A 1,262-nucleotide genomic window follows, 5' to 3' on the forward strand; every position below is an offset into this window, starting at 1 on the left:
TCTGACCTGGAGCAAGTGGGACGAACCACAACCCTTGCTACTGCCCAGTTATCTTAAGCATTAACCCGGAGCAAGCGGGACGAACCACAACCCTTGCTACTGCCCAGGTATCTTAAACGTATTTTCATTCAATCTCAGTTCATATTATCAATCCTCATTGTTATCAAATCTCAAACATTAACCTGGAGCAAGTGAGACGAACCACAACCCTTACTACTACCCAGGTATCACAAATACATTCATTCAAAACTCCATAATTAAACTCATTTATCATAAACATCCTTTTCCGTCTCACACCCGGAGCAAGTGGACAACGCCACTGCCTACTACCCGGGGTTACACCTCACATTTCAACATCTTCCATTATTATCCATTTAACACATTCATTCATTAATCATATATGCAATTATTCTCAGCCATAATCAATAATGGCTTTGCCGTGACCTGGCAATAACTCAGCCATCCGGCTCATGGTCCAATCAAGAACCAGCCATTTATCAATAAATATAGCCCTTTGGCTCATGGCATACACGGTACTCCCACCGTCATCCTCCATATCTCATATAATCATCGTTGATCATCATTGATCATAACTTTTCCCCTTGCTTCACTCGCAAGTTACCACATCCCCTAGCTCCTTTCTCATTGCTAGGCATATCATAATGATTTAATACATAAGGGGTGAGACCGGAGGCTTAGAAGTATGAGATTTGGCTTTTAATACTCAAAAATCAACTTTGGGATGAAAACAGGGCCACGCGTACGCGTACTCCACGCGTACGCGTGGATGGCCACAAAACTCATCGGCGCATACGCGCCATTCACGCGGACGCGCGGATTGAAAAATAGATAACGACGCGTACGCATCAGCCACGCGTACGCGTGGGTACACTTGCGCCCCAGGCACAAGACTAGCACAACTCTGGCACAACTCTCGGGAAAATGGCTGGGCAATGGGTGCAGCGCATCGACGCGCACGCACACACCACGCGCACGCGTGGATGGTGCCTTCTCAAAGAACGACGCGTACGCGCCAAGTGCGCCTACGCGTGGAGGGTCATTCTGCTAAAAATTTTCTAAGTTAAAAGCTGCAGAATTCACAGATTCAACCCCCAATCTTCCGACGAACATAACTCTCTCATTTTAAATCGTTTTTCACCCGTTCTTCGAACGACATGGACATCCCGGATCCAATTTCATTTCTAAACAGATTTGGCACAAAACAGAGATCCGTAGTCCAAGTTATGTCCCGTCAAAGTATG

The sequence above is a fragment of the Arachis duranensis genome, chromosome 1 (assembly GCF_000817695.3).
Source record: "Arachis duranensis cultivar V14167 chromosome 1, aradu.V14167.gnm2.J7QH, whole genome shotgun sequence".
Taxonomy (NCBI): domain Eukaryota; kingdom Viridiplantae; phylum Streptophyta; class Magnoliopsida; order Fabales; family Fabaceae; genus Arachis; species Arachis duranensis.